The 21,512-nt window shown below is 43.7% G+C and overlaps 1 long non-coding RNA gene across 1 annotated transcript; it reads right to left on the bottom strand.

The window, feature by feature from the left end:
* Positions 1 to 15,519: 15,519 nt before the first annotated feature.
* Positions 15,520 to 17,366, bottom strand: LOC129716969 (uncharacterized). The gene is made up of 2 exons (XR_008726670.1): positions 15,980 to 17,366; positions 15,520 to 15,911 (listed from the first exon to the last, which is right to left on the bottom strand). It is a non-coding gene; the product is annotated as an uncharacterized LOC129716969 (long non-coding RNA).
* Positions 17,367 to 21,512: the final 4,146 nt, after the last annotated feature.

Below are 21,512 nucleotides of genomic sequence, written 5' to 3'. Positions count from 1 at the left end.
AATCTGGAATAAGGCTCCAGGAACTGAGGAACACGCACACTACACGAGAACTCTACGTGCTTTAGTAGTATCCTTTTACAAAGAACGAAGCAATCTATGGTTAGACCAGCTATTCCCACAAGCGGTCACGAGTTTTCAGAAGGAGGCAACCACGATGCAACCCATTCAGTTAGTGAATCATTTCTTAGAACAACTGTCAAAACAAGGATTCTGGGGAGGAGAGGAAAGTTTATATGCAATAGCAAAATCGTTTGGCTTCAAGATAACGATATATAAAGAACACTCAAGCAGAATTGAGATAAGCGCATGTGAAAATATAAGAAACTGTCTGAATATCGTTCATCGAATGGCGAAAATGGCGACTATAATCATTATGATAGTATACTAAAAATAAATCCCACTCAAGCACCGAAACATCGACGGCATCAAGTGAATAATAACGCTAAACTGAACTCTGCTACTTCCACGCAAGTACCCACCCTCACCGTACCTCATCGAGACAAGGATGTCTTTAACCCAAACAATTGTTCAGAAGTCGCATCAGCAGCTCACGCGAGGTTTCCTCTGCCGAAAGTGATAGCTTTCCAACAAGTAGCTTCAATAACCGACCACGAGATAACGCAACAAACTATACCCGCAACTGAAACTGAAGAACCCACATCAGACAGGACACTTATTGCCGCTACTTGTAACGTGTCCGGGTTTTCGCAAGTCAATGACCGCGATAATATAGATGCCTCCTTAAAAGAACAAGGAGTGACAGTAGCCTGTCTGCAGGAAACACGTATGGCGTCATGTACCGTTCAAACATCAAATTTCGTCTGGTTCAATGTAAACCAACAAACACAAACATCAGCTAGGATGGGTGGTGGCACATCAGTCCTTGTTCATCGCAGGAAGTTTAACACAGCGGACTTTCACAGGATCACAGATAACATCTACATGGTACGGCTACCTATCTTTGGCGAATGTAATCTCTATCTATGCCAGATCAATGGGGTCGCGAGCGGATCCGGAAATATCTAACCTGATCAGATTCCTTAATGGAATGAACGAGAATCAAAGGGCTAACGTTCTCATAATGGGAGATCTTAATGCTCACATCGGATACAGGGACCTACTATCAGAAGAACGAAGTATAATTTTACGCCAACTCTACCATCCTGAATGTAACGCAAACGGTGAGATGTTGAAAGATCTTTTGCGATTATTTCGATACAAAATGTACAATACAATGCAAAAGTGTATTAACGACATGGAGCAGAGGATCTCGCTCCTCACAAATTGATCACATCATTATACAATGTCTTGATGCAGCACCGGGTTTTTCGGACCACAAGCTTCTCCTCCTGAATCTGAAGCACCGTAAAATCAAGAAACGGCAAATCCATCAAATGGAGCCCCAACATTTTCGGCTGCGAGCTGTGCTAGTGCCGCAAAACATGGATATGATGTAAACTTACTAAAACACCACTCGAAGCGATCCCTGAAGCTCTTGGGGGTTATGGTGGACGACAAGCTCACGTTCGGGAGTCACGTCGACTATGCCTGTAAGAGGGCCTCATCGGCTATTGCAGCACTATCTCGTATGATGTCCAATAGCTCAGCGGTTTATGGCAGCAAGCGAAGACTTCTTGCCAGCGTGGTTTCGTCCATACTTAGGTATGGTGGGCCAGTGTGGTCCAGAGCGCTAAGTACTAACAGTTACCGTGGTAAACTGGAAAGTACCTACAGGCTCATGTGCCTGAGAGTTGCGAGTGCGTATCGTACGGTGTCATACGATGCAATCTGTGTCTTGTCCGGCATGATGCCTATCAGCATCGCCATCAAGGAGGACAGAGAGTGTTTCGACCAACGTGACACAAGGGGCATACGAGGTACCAGAAGGTCATTCTCGATGCTCCGCTGGCAGCGGGAATGGTCCAACTCCACAAAGGGCAGATGGACGCACCGACTCATACCGGAGATATCCGGCTGGGTCGGGAGACGACATGGTGAAGTGAACTTCCACCTGACACAAATCCTGTCAGGCCATGGTTGTTTCAGGCAATATCTGCACAGGTTCGGACACGCGGTGTCCCCCATGTGTCCCGAGTGCGTGGAGGAGGAGGAGACTGCTGAGCATGTCTTCTTCGTATGCCCCCGTTTCGCAAGAGCGAGGAGCAACATGATGGCTGTGAGCGGGCCTGGCACTACTCCGGACAATCTAGTCCGGAGGATGTGCGACGACCCGGACATCTGGAACGCGGTCTGTGCGGCCGCCTCTCAGATTGTGCTGGAGCTGCAACGTGTGTGGCGGGTCAACCACCAACACGCCAGTGGTAGCTGATTACCAGTCTCCAGGTAGTTAGCTAGGAGGCTATAAGAGTAAAGAGGGTGCATCACGCACAAAAGCCACTCCCCGACGTAATACTTAACCGTCGTTCCGGGAAGACCAGGGCTGGAGACTGGAGGGGTTTTAGTGGGTCGGGACAGGGATCAGTAGGTGTCTGGGCGAGTGTAACTACCCCAGCATCTCTCCCCTAGTCTCATCCCCACACCCTGAGTTCTCTTCTCAGGTGTCTGTTTGCAGATTTCCCCGCCACCTTAAAAAAAAAAAGACGGAGTGCAACCGGACCTGATTCGCTATGGGCCGGAGAGCTTACTACATCAAATACATAGGCTGGTATTACACATGTGGAGTTCAAACGAGGTACCGCGTACGTTACAAGTACCGATACCTAAAACAACAAGCCCCAAAGGACCTGATGAATTTCGCCGAATAACACTGTGCCAATCCATCTATAAAATTTATGCTCGATTCTTGCCAGAACAATTAGAATCTTTCTTAGGTGAGGTACTCAACTACCAATTTGTGTACCACCGAAATCATTCCGCAGAAGACCAAGTGTTTATCGTTTGTCAGATTCTCGACGACCGCTGGAGAAAAGGAAAGTCACTTACATCTTATCTTTGGACCTACGACAAGCATTCGACCGCATATATTTGGCCCGTGTACCACATGTTCTCAAAAGCTGGGAGTACCAGCGTACCTCGTAAACAGAATCATAAGATGCTGCATGACGGAAAGAACAACGCTACAATGGTTCGGACAAAGAACAGAAGAATACAGCAAGGTACGAGGCATAAAGCAGGGATGCCCTCTCTCACCTAAACTTTTTGTGTATCTACTGGACCAAGCGCTAATGCGAGTAGAACGAGAGATGCCAGAGTTATTACTGGGACAAGTTGACCGAATCAAGCTTCCTTGTTTACGAGTGACAAAAATGAAGTACCTAGGCACATACCTCACCAGTTCCTTAAACCGAAAAGAAGCAGTAGCGGAACGCATCGCGAAGGCTCTCAGAGTATACAGAAGTGTATTGAGCTTCGTGAATGGAGAACGACGAGAAAAATATACCACACGGTTATAGCTCCGATCGTACTGTACGGCCTGAAAGTAACCACGCTCACGAAAGAAAATCGTGACCGCCTTTGAGACATGGAGTCCGCGATAGTCTTAGATTTATACCACAGCTCTAATGACAACCAAACCGAAACAGAATCTGGAATGACAAATGTAGAAGTCATGTTGGAAGGAATTACAATTAAAAGGAAAATAAGAATCGCCAGATTATTATACTGGGGTCATGTACGAAGGATGGACGACGGACAGATACAGAAACTAGCGGCGGAATACAACATTCCAGGACCATTAAAAAAGGGCCGTTCATGTTTTAATTGGCAGTATTGCGTAGAACAGGACGTATTATACACAGGAGTATCAGCTGAACACATCCGTTACGTAGCTGAGGACAGAAATAGAATAAAATCATTCCTTAACAACATGAAGAATTCAATATCTGAAGAAGTGTCAGAACTGGAGGAATACGAGGAGGACTTCCTTGGTTTTACTGACATAGAAGAGGAAGAAACGTACCCAGATCGCCAACATGACTATCTACACTTGGAAACATCCGATGATTCTTCGTCGGAGACCGATCTCGAGTAACAAAACAAGAACAATTGAAGGACACGTGAGTACGGAAAGTCTTACACAACAAAAGGTGAGTAAAAATAAAAATAATAACAATGCATTTAATTTGTTCACTAAGATCCCAAATTTTTCCAAAACATTTACAAATGCAACTGAATAACGATGGGGGTGGGATCGATAAGTTAATGTACCAGAACCTGGCCGGACATTGCGCCTACCCAGGGGAGGACCCGGATACGACCACCCATGTGAGTCTAAGGTATCGCACATGCTGACACGTGCAACGGGAAGGATCAAAATAAATGTATAGACCAGGGGTTAGTCCCCAGATATGCTGACTTAGCGGAAAGCACGGGCTATACATTTAACAATGACAATGACAATTTTAAACTGAAGTGATGTGGCTTCGCGATATTCATTATGCAGGAGGTAGCAGAAAAAATCTTTTTACCTCGAAAACTCATTTACGACAAAACTGGTAAAACTTCTAGATTATTCTATCCCAACCTCCACGCGGTGCCAGCTTGGATACGAGCAACCAAGGGAAGATCGGGTAACCAACCCTGGTGGGAACTTGGTCGTATGCTTACAAGCCGCCACCGCAAATCACTCACAAGTAATGAACGTGGAACAAAGAAATTCGGACTGGAACAATCGGCACAGACCCATGCGACGAAAACGGACTAACGGCTGAAAACTCAGGACGTGGAACTGCCGATCTCTCAATTTTCTCCGAAGTATTGAAATCCTGCAGGTTCGACGTCGTAGCGCTGCAGGAACATGGCCGTGCATAGTACCTGCTTCCAGCACAACCTCCTACACAAGTACACCTGGAGATCACCAAATCAGACGGAAACACAAATCGACCACGTTCTGATTGATTGTCGGCACTTCTCAGACATCATCGACGTCAGATCCTATAGGAACGCTAATGTCGACTCGGACCACTACCTGGTGATGGTTAAGTTGTGCCCAAAACTCTCCGTTGTTAACAACATTCGGTACTGACAACCGCTCCGGTTAGATCTAGCGCGACTGAAGCAACCTAACGTCGCCGAAACTACGCGCACTCGCTCGAAGCTGCGCTACCGGAAGAGGACCAGCTGGAGGAAGGTCCTCTCGAGGACTGTTGGAACACAATTGAAACAGCCATCAACAGCGTAGTGGAGAACGTCATCGGGCATATGGGACGAACCAAACGAAAGGAGTGGTTCGACGACGAATCTACGAGGGTGATGGATGAGGAGAATGCTGCGCGGGTGGCTAAGATGTAAAGTGCCACTCGTCAGAATGTGGAAAGACCTAGACAGAGGAATATGCAGCTAATCCAAATCTACCGGGAGAAGAAGCGCCGCCTAGAGTAGGAGGAGTTTGCAGAGCTGGAACAGCTGCACCATTCTCAGGAAACGCGAACGTTTTACCAGAAACTCAACGCATCCCTCAGAGGCTTTGTGCCGCAAGCCGAAAGGTGGCGGGATAAAGGTGGTAGTATCACATACAAAGGATATACGTAACACTGGCGTTTTTTCTGGTACACGTTGCCCCATAGTACTCTGTACCTCTTCCTGTCCAACTGCTCGACAAATAATGAACAAAATGAATTTTCATTTACTCGGCTTTATCGAGCTCCAAAGAAAATCCCATAAGGAACTGTCAAAAAGTTCTTTACAAAATCACTGCAGCATTTTTCGAGTGGGAAGGAGACAAATGCAGAGCTGCGCAGGAACACTGCCTTCATAAACTTTTCAAACAGTGAATTTATTCAGAGGGTGGTACCATTCGAGTAGTTCATTTTGTACCAACTTTTTTGTAAAATTTCTTTCTGAGTGTTACGTATGTCTTATGTATGTGGTAGTATTCTGATGGACGATCGTGAGGTGACCGAAAGGTGGAAGCAGCCCTTCGACCAACACCTGAATGGCGCCCAGACAGGATACCATTGCGGCGGAGAAAGCGATCCCGCCGGTGTGACAAATGTAGAAGACGTGCAGCCCCAACGATAGGCGAAGTTAAGGATGCCATCAAGCAGCTGAAAAACAATAAATCGACTGGGAAGGATGGCCTCGGAGCGGAGCTCATTAAGATGGGCCCGGAGAAGCTGGCTACCTGTTTGCACCGGCTGATTGCAAGAATTTGAGATACAGAACAGCTACCGGAGGAGTGGAACGATGGGGTTATTCGCTCTATCTATAAGAAGGGCGACAAACTGGACTGTGGGAACTATCGTGCGATAACCGTCCTGAATGCCGTTTCTCAAATCATTTTCCGCCGGCTCACCCCTAGCCAACAGATTTGTGGGAAGTTATCAAACCGGCTTCGTGGAAGGACGGTCTACGACGGACCAGATCTTCACCATACGGCTGATCCTCCAGAAATACCGTGAATACAGAACCCCCACGCACCAACTTTTCATCGACTTCAAAGTCGCGTATGACACTATCGACCGAAAAGAGCTATGGAAGGTTATGGACGAAAACGGCTTTCCGAGGAAGTTGATTAGACTGATGAAGGTCACGGTGGATGGGACGCAGTGCTGTGTTCGGATTTCGGGTGGATTGTCGGGTCCATTTGAATCCCGCAGGGGGCTTCGACGGGATGATGGTCTCTCCTGCCTGCTATTCAACGTTGCGCTACAGAGTGTAATGAATCGAGCGGACATCAACACGCGTACCCAAGGATATGAGCTCAAATGTGCATGTCAACTTTGAAATTCCATAAGATGCAACATTGAATTTGTTTATATCGTATAAAATTCAAATCATATAAAACGCAATATTAAGTTATATATGAAGCTATTCATCGTGTCATATAAAATTCTAAAATGCGTCATTCCTCTAAGTCGTATAGTCGTATATGTAATTTATAGTTTCAAATTGGGCCATTTAAGTTAGTTGTTTACAATGTACGCATATGGCCTCCAGATTTGATTTCATGCATCTTATATGGTCAATTTTTACCAAATAAGAGTTCGCTTAACAGAGTTTAGCGTGAGTTACATGAACCAATTTGTTTGCTGGGCAATCTTTTTAACATCCTATGATGGCCCAGTTTGACGTGATGCGATATAAATAAAAACGAAGACAGTAAATCTATTCTTTCCGGGACAAAAAGCGCCACCTGAATGAGCTGGAGTGTGAAGAAATGAAGCAGTTGTACCGTTCTCAAGAAACGCGTAAAATCTACAAGAAACTCAACGCTTCTCACGCGAAGGAACGATTTTGTCAGCATAGCGAGCGAGAGTTTTCAACCTTACGATAGGTGAAGTTGAAGATGCCATCAAGCTAATCAATCGGGGAAGTGGTTAGGTGATGGTTCTGTGGTAGAACTATATGGTATGGAGTATCAAACGGATTTTTACTATACAGGCGTCCAAAGCAGGCCCTGTTCATCTAGAAAGGAGTTGCGAGTTTTTAAGTGCGACTTTGAATTATATTCGATAGTCCACGATGCAGTTATAAGAAGCGGATTTCAGCTGCAAAACATTCCTCTTGCGCTCGTTAAACAAACAAATTCAGGGATTTGTCCACCTTAGCTGGCGAAAAAAAGGCCTTGCAAATGATTGCGATTCTTGGTGAGACAATTGTGTACAAATCCTAATATCTAAGCAATCTTGCGCTGTAGTGGCACTAGAGTTAAATGAGCAGCACCGAATTATCGGGTATGTTTCTGCTCCGCCGTGTGCAAGTTGATTCAGAACTCATGTGTCCAAGAAAAGGTTTGTAAGTGGTCTGTTGAATGATTACTCCAGATAATCTGTTGTATCGGTCGATTCTGCTGATGTACAACAGTTCGGCTTACTATGACACATGACATGAGCATGCAAGGGAATCGAACTAGGCGTAGGTCTTTCCTACTTGCTGTCCAATATTGCGCAATAAATCCAACCAGTTCATTTTGTATCGGGAGCATCACTGACGTTGTGTACCTTATCGGAAGGTTGTTTCAGGTGGTTGCCGAGTACGCCAAGCTGAAACATGGAACAGAAAAGTTTGTATTGAATCCCGCAGAACACCATTGTCCGTCTCGATTCCGGCCGTTACAGACGTCGAGGCGCACAATGAGTTAGGTGGTTGGACCGAACGGAGCGAAGATCTTGGAAGTGTGAGACGTTGGAGAAACTTGAGACAAGCTGCCGTTGACCGAGTACGTTGGCGTAGGCTGTTTCATCGAGAAAGTAAGTAAGTATGCTCAAGTTACCAGACCAGGAACCCTCTACGTAATCGAGACAATAACGCTTCTCGCGGAGGACTTCAAAGCTCTTGGAGTTTTCGAACGGAAAGTGCCGCGAAACGTCTTCGGTGGAGTGCAAACGGACGATGAAGAATGGTGTCGGCGTATGAACTATGAGCTGCACGCGCTGCTTTGGAGAGAATCTCATTGCACACCTGGCGAAAGTCAATAGGTTGCGGTAGGCCAGTCACGTCGTAAGGATGCCGGACAACAACCCTGTAGAATCATTTCTCTTCAGCAACTTGCATGACTTGCGGGGGATGAGACGCCTGGGGAACTGGCGGAACACAGCTCAAAGCCGAGCAACATGACAACAACTTCTTGATACTGCACGAGCCACCACGGTTCTCGTCTGATTGGTAAGGTAAGTAAGAGTTCAGCTCATCCTGAAGCTGAATCTATAAAATTGTTTTCATTTCCGAACAATAGAGAGGCAGTCACTAGCGAAGAACTGGCTGGCCGGGGGACCGTGGCTGAAGGAGGTGCACTTGCTGATGGGCGTTATCAATAGTGCAGGGAGAAAGTTTCTTCGTGATAACGATAAATAATTTGTTCCATTTTCTCATTGATTCTGGATTCGGTGGCATTTGCATTGCACCATCAGCCATCAGCTGTTTGCTATGGCTTTAGTTTGCAATCCTTGACATTCAATCACCTGAACCTAAGCATAGAGTGTCATTACTGCCTTTTTCACACACAACGCTCTCAAGATGCTCCAATTATTTCCTTACCCGAAGCGGTCGCAAATGAAGTCACACGTATCACGCTGATTGATGTTTGACATACGAGCACACAGCAAGGACACAGACCGGTAGCAAGTACCTGTGTGATCCTGATTCGTAGACGAAAAAAACTGGGTTCGTTAAAATCCTACCACGCAGCGCCTGTCCTCGGTCGGTCACGTGTCGTCATTTCAACCGCGTGGAGAAACGTTTAGAACGTATGAAGTTCCTTGGTCGAAACAAAGGGGAACTGCGGGTGTAAAATAATGAATAAAGAATTGTAAGCACGGCGTTTTTGTCAGTGCAATTGACTCTCATCAGCGTTTCTCAATTATTCGCTCATTTTTACGCTAGTTTCGGCCGACCTTCTGCCGATCCTCACTTCGGTTGATGTGCGAATTGTTTCCCTCCTTCTGCCGCCACTCGAGTTCCCAGCAGCACCAGCCACGCGGAAATAGTTTTAAAGCCAATCAAAACACTCGAACTGAAGCGTGCTTAAACCAATTACTGGATATACGCTTGAAAGCATCACCAGCTGGGTGCAGCATGCGTCGGTTTTGTGAGAATCAAATTTGAATAAATACCGAAATTACGCCATAATCCGGAGAAAAAACAAGGGAGCGTGCGTCGTTTTCGTTGTCTAGGGGTGCGTGTCGTGCTGTGATAAGAAGAAAAGTTAGAATACCAGCAAATAGGAGCGGGAAAAGGTAATTATCGTTGCATTACACGCGGTTACAATCTTTTGCTCAACAGAATGGGCTCAAATTGGTGAGGAAAAATAATACATTTCTTCAACAGTGAACCGACACATTTAATAATTGGGTAAATCATGAAAGAAAATCGTAAAGGTTTACCGAATCTGCTTAGCAGTCAGATAAACTTCATGGAGTCAATGTTTTGGTAACAAGAATTTGAAAAGGTTTTTTTTGAAGAAAATTTGATTGTTTGCAAATGGATGTATTATGATTTAAGAAACGATTGTATGAGTGACTAATACTCACATATGTTGTGACTGTGCAGAAACCTGGCCAACTTATGGGTGCTCGGTCACCCCGAAAACGATCAAGAAATTAATTGTTTTTTTTTTTTTTAACTCTAATATTTATTTGGGCCCAACCGCGAAGCATAACGGGGCCGAATATCTTTTGGAGTAGGGAAAAGCCAGCTTGAGTAGAGCCTGTATCCCGATTGCTCCTCCTCAAACAGGCATAAAAACCCTCTCATCTTTTCTCTTTTAAAAATACAATTTAAAAATACATGTCATTTAAGCCTACGACTAACATTAACATCAATGTTTTCCCTTTATAACTAAATACTAATCCTTACTACAATTAGTTGAGGGTGATGGTTCCTTATCTCTTTGAAATCAAAACTTATATCTAAGTTCGGTGGATCATGTCTCTCAAAAAGAAGCGATGATTCATGTTTCTATAAAAAAGATGAACGAAAGAAAGAAGAAAAAAAAACGGAATTAGCGTGAAACTTTTTAAGATTGTTGTGTTGGGAGAAATTAAAAGCAAAAGCATAGAGATAATCAAATTCGATACTTGATATCTCTTAAAAAGTTGTAAATGGGTATTACAAGCGCGGGGTTGCGGCTAGCAAGCACAGGGGGCATACGAAGACTATGTGGTCAATATCTTCGTACCCTCCACATTCGCACAGATTACTATCGACTAAGTTTTTTCGATAGAGGTGTGCGTTTGCAACATAGTGATTGGACATTAGGCGCGAAATAACTCGAATGAAATCACGAGTTAAATCTAACCCTTTGAACCAAGCTTTTGTAGACACTTTGGGCGAGATCGAGTGCATCCATCGCCCAAGGTCGTCTTTATCCCATTTTTCCTGCCAGTTTTCCAGAGCCAGTTGTCGGGGCAGATGAAAACACTCGGTATAGGTGATCGGTCTATCAAATATATCTCCTTCTATGGCACCCCTTTTTGCTAATAAATCAGCTTCTTCATTGCCTGGGATTGAGCAATGAGAGGGGACCCACACAAAGCAGATAATGAAAGACCGATCAACCAGCACTTCTAATATCCGTCTAATTTCCGGAAGGAAATAGGACGGGTGCTTGACCGGTTTAATCGATCGGAGGGCTTCGATAGAACTGAGGCTGTCCGAAAAGATGAAGTAATTGTCTGGTGTCTTGAGCTCGATAATTCGCAGCGAATTGTGTATGGCAGCTAATTCAGCTACGTATATGGAGCAGGGCTGTGCCAGTTTGCGAGATATGCGATGATCTGTGTTGAAAACGCCATATCCGGATTGTCCATCCATCACAGATCCGTCCGTGAAAAAGGAATTCTGTTTTGGGAGGTGGCCAAATTTTGCCGAAAATATTGATGGCACAACTGTTGGTTTGAGGTGATCGAGAATTTCATGGATTTCTTGTTTCATTGTCAAATCAAATACAACAGAAGAATTGTTGAGCGATGTTGAAATCTCACGGGATGGAGCAACAACCGAAGGGTTTATCTCCATGGACATGAACCGCTGGTATACTGACATACAGGGTTTCTGAACAACTTCCAAACATTTCTCATAGTTCGCAATAAGCATTGGATTTGCTATTTCCGATCTAATGAGGGAACGAAAAGCCAACTCAAACAGCCTCTCTTTGAGTGGTAGTATTCCAGCTATGACCTCTAGGGACATGGTATGTGTCGACTGCATGCAGCCTAGAGCGATACGCAAACAACGGTATTGTATCCTCTCTAGCTTCAGCATGTGTGAAGCTGCGACACCTCTGAAGCATATGCTGCCGTATTCTATAGCGGGCAGAATCTTGGTTTGATAGAGTCGTATCAAATCCCCTGGATGGGCTCCCCATGATGTTCCTGTTACCATCCGAAGAAAATTGATCCTTGGTTGGCATCTTTGCTTCAGGTAATTGATATGTTTTTCCCATGTGCACTTAGAGTCATACCATACTCCGAGATATTTAAAGCTAGGTGACTGGGTGATGGGTCTTCCGGACAGAACTAGCTCCAAACGGGGTGGTGGTCGTTTCTTTTGAGAAGACAACCATCTCCGTTTTTTCAAGCGAGAGCTCAATTCCAAGACAGCTGGCCCAACTGGTCAGATTATCTAGCGTTTTTTGCAGGCTGTTTTTCATATCTACAGCCAGAGACGCCGTGACTGATACTACGCAATCGTCAGCTAACTGACGCATTGTGCAGCCGTCCGTCAAGCATGTGTCGATGTCACTGATGTAGAAGTTGTACAACAGCGGACTCAGACAAGAGCCTTGGGGGAGACCCATGTAGCTTGTTCGTGTTATTGTTGAAGAACCGTGGTTGAAAAGTAAATGCTTTTCAGACAGCAGGTTGATCAAAAAGTTTGTCAATATAGGGGAGAATCCTTTTTGATGCAATTTCTCGGAAAGAATTTCGATTGAAACTGAATCAAATGCACCTGTGATATCCAGGAAAACCGAGGTCATTTGTTGTTTGCTGCCAAGAGCCATTTCTGCTTCTGTGGCTAGCAATGCCAGGCAATCGTTAGGGCCCTTGCCCCTACGAAAGCCGAACTGGGTCTCTGACAGTTGGTTAGTTGTTTCTGCCCAGTTGTCAAGTCTGCGCAGGATCATTTTTTCAAGCAGTTTGCGTATGCATGAGAGCATCGCAATCGGCCTGTACGAGCGGTGATCTGCGGCAGGTTTATCTGGCTTTTTGGTTGCGATAATCTTAACCTGTCTCCAAGCTTTTGGGATCACATTGTTCCTGATAAGCTTTTTAAACAGTTTAAGAAATCGTATCTTGGCCGAGTCCGGCAGGTTTTTTATCAAATTAAATTTGATCCTGATCCTGGAGCCTTGTTCTTACAAGACGCGAGGGCAATTGAAAATTCCAGCATTGAAAATTCTGGTTCTTCGATCGCCGTTGTGTCGCTGAATTTCTGCTGTGGTGGGACAGCATCTGGACATACCTTTTTCGCGAAATCTTAGATCCAACGTAATATATTCATTAGCCTCATTGTTGTCGGACCTATTGCGCATTTTCCGAGCCGTATTCCAGAGATAGCTCATAGAAGCATCTCTGGGTAACGTGCTTATGAAATTTTGCCAGTACGATCTTTTTTTCAGTTTGTGCAGCTTAGCCTGTTTCAGTTCCAACTCTCTAAACTGATCAAAAAGTTGAATGGAATGATCTTTCCTGAATGCTAGGTATGCTCTTTTCAGAGTTTTTTTTCATCTCGGTGCATCCTTTGTCCCACCATTTTTTGTTAGGACGAATTTTCAACTTGTTCTCAGGGGCGGGCCTCGTCTGAGATTGCAACGCGCTATCTAAAACTAATGTTGCAAGAAAGTTGTATTCGTCTGATGGAGAAAGCTCGTCGGTTGTTTCGAGCTCCTGAGATATCATGTTCGAGAATTTTTCCCAATCAATATTCCGGGTGAGATCATACTCTACTTCGACTGTGGTAACAGACTGGAGCCTGCTCATAATCGAAATACTTATTGGCAAATGATCACTACCATGGGGATCTTGAATAATCTCCCATTTACAATCCAAAGCTATTGAGGAGGAACACATAGATAAATCTAAAGTGCTCTCACGTACTGGAGGCCTTGCTATTCTTGTAACCCAGGTATGTTCAATAGGGTCATATCGAACTCGTCTAGTAAGCTTTCAATAAGAATAGCCCGGTTATCATCTCCAGGTGCTCCCCACGCCATACCGTGGGAATTGAAATCTCCCAGGATAAGGCGTGGAGTCGGCAGCAGTTCCGTTATTTGTGTCAGCTGCAACCGGTTAATAATAGCTCTAGGTGGAATGTAGACTGATGCGACCGTAAGGCTCTCACCAGCTATTGTTATATGGCAAGCAACAATTTCTATGCCATCAATTGCTGGGAGAGGAATTCGGAAGAATGGATAGCATTTTTTGATACCAAGAAGCACTCCGCCATAAGAGTTTCCTCGGTCTAAACGAATTATATTGAAATCATGAACGGCTACTGTCGTATCCGTTGATAACCATGTTTCAGATAGCGCGAAAATATCGCATTTGCTATCGTGAAGCAGGAGTTTAAATTTATCTAGTTTGGGAATCAAGCTTCTACAGTTCCATTGTATGATCCTTGTTGTCGATTCGTCACTTCTGTTGTCTGATTTAGACATCGAAGGATACGAACGCGAGGAGGGGCCATTTGGTGCTTAGTTGCTTACCCAACATGCAAATTGTTGGAAGCCAAGCCGAAATCATACTTTTAAGAGTATCGGATAAACCGAAAGTGGTAAATATCCATTCAACTATCATTTTAAATGAAAAACGTCCATCAGTAGACGGTATTTCAGATTCCGGAGACAGTTTATTGGCGGGAGCAGATTTCTTTCCCGGTAGTTTAGGGAACTCTTTATCAAAAGTGTTGCCCTCAGGATTAAGTTTGAATCCTGGAGGTGACGTCTTAGCAATATTTTGCTTAGAAGGTTGACCTCTTGGGGTGTCTGTATGCGTTTTCTTCTGCTCCTTTCTGGGAAGTTTGGGGGAAGATACGCTTGGTCGTTTCCGCACGGCCCCACTTGACGGAAGAGGTTGATATACCTTTATTTATTTGTCAGTTTTTTTGACAATATAATCCTGAAGTTTTTGAGCATTTCCTCCCACCAACGAAAACATGTTAATGGGGTAACGTGTATACTTTTGCTTTTTGAACATTTTCTTTCAAAAAATTGTTGCATTTTAATGTATAATTATCGGAAACAATATACGTCAATCTAGAGTCAAAGTTCGTGGCATTTATACTGCAAAAAGCTTCCATGCATTCTTTCAAACAGGCAATTTTTATAACTGGTAAAATGAATTGAGGTTCCAAACAACGGAATTGATGAGTTTTCTAGTTTTAGTGGCTTGGTAATTTCGGATACTTGATATAAAATTATCTATTTTCTAAGTTCTCTTCTGTCATCAAATGAGTAATTTTATAACTAACTTCTAATCCAAGAGTTTTAATTTGTTGTTTGTTACAAATCTAAAAGGAACCTTATGTTGGTTATCTGATTTTTCTTCCGACTTTTTAGTCTGCTGTTGAATACTCAATTGATTAGCATTGTTGTTTTTTTTTCGTCCAAAAATTAGGTAATGGGTTACTGCTGGCTATTGCTCTGGAAGGTGTGATTGTGGTTCGGATCTTTGCGAAGCTGGCGGATACGTGTATCGGACTAAAGGCCGAAGCCAAACGGATTGGATTGGTCATTATTACATCGAAGACGAAACACATGAAAGGAAGAGGTTCGAATGAAGACAGTGCCAACCTCCCACCTCAAGTTCAAGTTAGCGATGAGGGGATAGAGGTGGTTGACGAGTTCGTGTACCTGGGCTCACTGGTAACTGCCGACGATATCAAGTTGCCGCATCAAGTTGACCATCTACAGGACACTGATTGGACCGGTATTCCTCTACGGCCACGAGACATGGACTATGCTTGTAAAGTAACGCGATAGACCGAGTGGAGTGGAGCCGACTCTTACGTTCCGCAAACATCACACCGCGGCTTGAACTGTTTGGTAAGGTAGGGTATTTTACCAAAGTTACAAAATCTCTGCTACTGCAGTTAGTTCTAAAATATATGACACAAATTACATAATTGCAGGAGTATATTGGAAGTAGAGTTAGTGTATTCTTAATCTACACTTTATAATGATGTTACACCTTATTTTTTGAATGGATTATACCCTTTTCAGAAGCAAACTGTGCAAAGGCACAAAACTTCGCAAGCAAACTTCGTAAATCTACCGCATTTTACATAAATCTGGCATCTCTGCCCACCAGAGAAACAATTCTCACATCCTCCTGAGTGATTGGCTGGTCCTTATGGTCACCCAGGTGACTAGAATCACCAGGTGACTGTGATTTTTCCCTTTGCTGGGTAAGGTAACGGTGGGAATGTTTACTTCAGCATCCAATAAGCGGCCCAACTTCAAACCATTTGTTTAATTATTTGTTTTCATTCTGCCGCCTTCACGGTACAAGAACCTACAAAGATAAACATCTTAAAAAGGTACATCATAAACACACCTTGAAAAAATTGCAACACAACTGACTTGACTTGTTTTGCTGTGCTTTCAGTACTTACTGAAAGACAAACTTCTACTGCATTAACTTTCACCCTTCCTGAAACAGAACTACGGTTGCACTGGCTGGCGCAGTCGAACGAACGCAGGGCACAGAATGAAACAAAGTCGCCATTTTTCCACACTCGGTAACAATAGCGACCGTTCGTCGAGAGAGCACCCGATTGGCCGGTCAGCTTTTATAGCACCCAATAGTGGCGCAGGAGAAAGGCGTGGTTTGTCCGGCTATCGCGTGTGCGTTTTCGTGTTTGTTACTTTATGGCACAGATGACTTCGCTTGGACCGTGTTGGTTGCACGTTCCCATGGCACAAGACGAAAGCAAAGAGAAGACTGTATCAAATTGAATGATGTGATCTATTTTTTTCCTGCAGCTGTTTATGTGGTTGGTTACTTTGTATGGGTATCATGTTTCCGGGATGATGGCGGAAATATGAACTCAGCTGCCGTGCTGTGGCAGATGCTGTTGGGGGTATTTGGGAGAGATTAAATTATACAAAGTTTATTGGTCTCTCAGATCGGGTTGCAGCCAGCCGCGCTTTGTGTTTGTAAAATGCCTGGCATTTGCTGAGGGATTATTGCAAACCTATAAACTGAGCTGTGCGATGGTGAATTAAAGAGCTCACCACATGATTAAATTGTGTAACTATCGAAACGATCGAAACACAGTCACATGGAGAGTACGATTTAGACATGATTCATTTTTCATAATAAACATTTGAAAATTTTGCAGTACAAGCAACGTGTAATTATCGGAAAGGTCTCTCGAATAATCGATAACAAACGCTGCTGCTTTGTGGTACAGTGTGTGTTATTAGGTGTCCGGCTTATTGTATTTGTACTGTAAAGACTGCAACTCTTCGCAGTGTATAGCCATAAAAATGTGTTGAACGTGCGCTGTCATAAGGTTCATAATTTCATGTGCGGCATTTCATTTCACGACGCATATCGCACTGCCTGCACGCTTTAACGCTGTTTTGCGACAGCTTCAGGCCTGACCTGGAAACATATGATAAGTCTGGTACAATATGGACAAGCTCAACTCGCTGTTGTAAATGTGTGTTGCCGTCTGATTCCTGCTTCACTGTCATTCTCACATTTTATTCTGACAGAAAATTTACAACTATGCGCTTTAAAATTGCAGCTTGATTTAAGTTTTGTTTACCAAAATGTCAGCTGCAAAGCCTTCGAAATATCCTACTTCGGTAAAACATGGTTTGACAAGATTTTGGTTAAAAATACCGTTAACATTTGAAAATATTTAGAAAAAAAAACTCCACGTTTGTTTTGTACTTTAATTTGTGATATTCAAAAATATATATATATGGTTTGTATAGTCCTCGCAGTTTAGAGACGCATCGAGTACCGAAGAAACTCGTCAATTAATAAACTGTCGGTATAAAGCAATTCAGCTGAAGGAGAAATTAATAAAGTTAACATTTTTCGACTGGGTTGGGTAGCATAAAAAAAGAAACAAATACTGAAAGAAAACACAGCACAAATAAAATCAAACTAAAATAACATACTTTCATTCCAAAAGATGCACGAAGCGTATGTTGTAAATTTTCTGATCTAATCTTAAATAAAATGCGAAGAGCTCGCGTTGGTCGCAGTGGTCCAAATCTTACAAAAAAAAATCTTTATGAGAATCACAAGAACGCGTGTTTTTCATACGCGTGGATCATCTTTATGAGAATCACAAGAACATTGGTTTCAGGTTAGTTTTTCACAGCGCACAGCACAGCAGCACAGGAGGTTAGTTAAGGGTATATTTTGTCTGATGATTTTCATCGTTTAATTAAAAACTTTGTGGAAAGGTGAATGTATCAATATATTGAGTAAATGGCACCTAACGTTAATTCAAAACCAGATGCTGCGGGGTGTCCCACTTTTTTACCGCGAAATTCAGGAATGCATCATTGATCAAAAATGTTTGACTTTTTTGTTGGATTGAATTGGCATTAACCGTTACTCAGTAATGATCGATATCGAACCACGTAGAGTCTGGAAAGCCTATTTCGAAGTCCGATAGACTGGTATCATCAAAGTTCGATTTTATTCCGGACCTGATCCGAAATGGAGCGTTCGACAATGACTTACAAACAGGGTTCTGCTTCCAGATTTTCCTGGTGAAAGCTTTCAGCTGCACTATAAATCTCGATATATTTCGTTGTTTTATGCTTCGACAGTGCGCTATTAACTAGTAAACCAGCAAGTTGATGAAATTTTATTATTTCTGTTGAGAAATATAATGACCAACATTTTGCATTAAGATAGAGGATCAACAGCTAGAAATGACTTTTTTAGTCAGGCTGCAGAAGATCAACAGTGTCTGGAAATTAAATTGTTGAAGCGATGTTGGTTTAAGGTTCATAAAATAGCTTCCACAGGACCTTTTTATGGTTTTGGTGATATGGCCTCCGAAAAGGTCGTTCCGGAATAGATACCACTGGGGTCTTTAGTGACCACAGGAACAATAGAAAAACAAAGTCAAACACCACCCAATATGGCTGTTTTCGGAAGCGGAATGATACTGAGAAACCGAATGCGATAACTGGCGTGGCATCACGTTGACGTATGATTCTCAAATTACTCTGTAAGGTAATCCTTAATCGGATCTAAGAGAAAGTCGACGCTACTCTCCGGCGGCAGCAAGCAGGATTTCGTGCTGGCCGATCACTTGTAGACCATATCACAACGCTTTGCATTATATTGGAGCAGATCAACGAATTTCAGAACTCTCTTCTTACTAGTGTTCGTTGACTTTGAAAAAGCTTTCGGTTGACTCAACCACGTTAACATCTGGGTCGCACTTAGGCGTAGAGGAGTTCCAGAGGAGCTAGTCCATCTTATCGACGCTAAGTACGAGCCGTTCTCGTGAAAGGTGTTGCACAATAGTATATCGTCCGACCCTATAAGGGTTACTACTGGTGAGACAGGGCTGTGTTTCATCACCGCTGCTGTTTCTCATCGTTATGGACGAAATATTAGTTGGAGCAATTGACAGTAGACCAAATGCGAGGAATGGAACATCCAAATCACCTCGACCGAGCCTATAACATTGTTTTGCTGGCACAACGCCGAAATGATATGTAGAACAAGTAAGACGACCTCTCCGAGTGCTCCCAGGCAGCAGGTCTCTCAGTCAATGTTACAAAAACTAAGTCTGTGGTAGTGAACACTGAAAATCCCCCCAATTTCACAGTAGCGTAACTGGTTGTGCAGGTGGATGTTTATCAATACATTGATAACCAGACACCATATTGTCACACGGATCAGGAGGGCTAGAGGTGTCTTTGCAGGTTTGCGGAACATTTGGCGTTCAAAATAGATCACTTGCATAGGAAAACATGAATTTTCAACTCAAACGTTCAAGCCGTGGCCTGATAATCGGATATTAGGGTGGCAGCGAAAAGGTTCATGTCAAATTTCAACAATCGACCATGTACATTTTGTTCATTGGCCCAAAAAAATGAACCACCCTAACGAAAATCAAGTTTGAGATACCTAATGAACATAAAAATAATTTACCTCTGGTATGGAACGAGTCTTGAAAATGACCAGAAGCCAGGTTGAGAATACTCCATATTAGGCCTTCGGTTGCCCAGAAAACGGCTTAGTCCCAGAAGGTCGATTTTCGGTCAATTTTTTTTTCAAGATGACACCAGATCTCGACGTTTTATGCATTTTAAGTCATTTAACATCGAAAAAAGTTAAAGGGTATGTGCTTGAGTGCACAAACATAAGCTTGACGTGGGATTATTGTGGGTGTAAAGATTTAATTTTACCATAGCCATAGTATATAACACACACCAAACGTACAAATACCATACACAACAATCCATGAACAAAAAAAAACACATACAACTGTCACAAACCATAGCATACAAACTAATAGGAAAAATAATTAACTTGTTGTCTATAAAAGTATTCTGTCATAAATAAATTTTTCTCGGATGAATGCATTTTTGCACACACATGTTATACACACATACACGTTTTACACATACGCTATATACACACACACTACTAACAAGCACACGCTTCTCAGACACACCCACGCTTCTTACACACACACACACACACACACATTAACACACACACACATACACACGCTACTCACACACACACATACACACGCTGCTCACACACACACATACACGCTACTCACACACACACACACATACATACGCTATTCACACACACACATAAACACACTACTCACACACACACACATACACACGCTTCTCACACACACACGCTACTCACACACACATACACACGCTACTCACACACACACATACATACGCTCATACGCTACTCACACACACACACACGCTACTCACACACACACACACACTCACAACTCACACACACACGCAACTCACACACACACACACACACACGCAACTCACACACACACGCTACTCACACACACACACACACACACACACACACACACACACACACGCTACTCACACACACATACACAGGCTACTCACACACACACACACACACACACACACACACATACACACGCTACTCACACACACACACACACACACACACACATACACACGCTACTCACACATACACACGCTACTCACACATACACACGCTACTCACACACACACACACACACACACATACACACGCTACTCACACATACACACGCTACTCACACACACACACGCTACTCACACACACACACACACACACACACACACACACACACACACACACACACGCTACTCACACACACACACACGCTTCTCACACACACACACGCTACTCACACACACACACGCTACTCACACACACACACACACACACACGCTACTCACACACACACACGCTACTCACACACACACACATACACACGCTACTCACACACACACATACACGCTACTTACACACACATACACACGCTACTCACACACACACACATACACACGCTACTCACACACACACATACACACGCTACTCACACACACACATACACACGCTAACGCTACTCAGCCACACACACTTGGTATATCGGCAGCATCCAAACGGCTTCCAAGTCTTCCAATGGTCCCTTCCAACGGCTTCCAATGGTCCCCAGTGCCGATCACGTCCAGTTTCGGGCTGTATTCCAACAACGACATCTGAATTAGATTACCACTGGTGGGGTCCAACTCAGATCGAAGGGAAGCCGAACAGTTCGCTTTGACGGTCGACCAGGGAATGATCTTCTCTCAACATGGAATGTCCTTTTATAGCGTCACTCAGTGTGGGGAACTTGGGTGATTGGGGGAAGAACCAATCACGTGGAAGCATCTCTGCTTTCTTTCTTCGTCGCTTGCGTTGGGTGATAAATGCGATGCCAATTGGCTGGCATTGCTAGCCAACAGTGGTGGGCACCGCCAACCGAAAATTTAGCGACGCTAATCGCTAACTCGCTAACCGGAAAATTTAGCTCGATAATCGCTAAACGCTAAACGCTAAACCCACATTAGCGGAACT

This window comes from Wyeomyia smithii, chromosome 1, assembly GCF_029784165.1.
Source record: "Wyeomyia smithii strain HCP4-BCI-WySm-NY-G18 chromosome 1, ASM2978416v1, whole genome shotgun sequence".
Lineage (NCBI taxonomy): Eukaryota > Metazoa > Arthropoda > Insecta > Diptera > Culicidae > Wyeomyia > Wyeomyia smithii.
The sequence above is the reverse complement of the archived record's forward strand: the minus strand, read 5'-3'. Positions and strand labels throughout refer to the sequence as shown.